The sequence below is a fragment of the Myotis brandtii genome, unplaced genomic scaffold (assembly GCF_000412655.1).
Source record: "Myotis brandtii unplaced genomic scaffold, ASM41265v1 scaffold169, whole genome shotgun sequence".
Lineage (NCBI taxonomy): Eukaryota > Metazoa > Chordata > Mammalia > Chiroptera > Vespertilionidae > Myotis > Myotis brandtii.
Window position 1 is genome coordinate 202,614 of NW_005356215.1, and position 391 is coordinate 203,004.

Sequence of the window (391 nt, forward strand, 5' to 3'; positions counted from 1 at the left end):
CCGAGCCAGGCTGTGGGGACCCTGTGCCACCGGCTCAGTGACCCTGGGGGTGGGCGAGGGCCAGGCCTGGGCTGGTCACACGGCTGTCGGACAGTGGGAACTGGACGCTGGCTCCTCGGGGCTCACAGCCCGGCTTTAACTTAACCCTGAGCCATGACGTCACACACTTCGCCTCTTATTCTTTTTAAAAATATATATTTTTATTTCAGCCCCGGCTGGTGTGGCTCAGCGGATAGAGCGTCGGCCTGTGGACTGAAGGGTCCCAAGTTCGATTCCGGCCAAGGGCACATGCCCAGGTTGCAGGCTCGATCAGGAGGCAGCCGATCCATGATTCTCTCTCATCATGGATGTTTCTATCTCTCCCTCTCCCTTCCTCTCTGAAATCAATAAA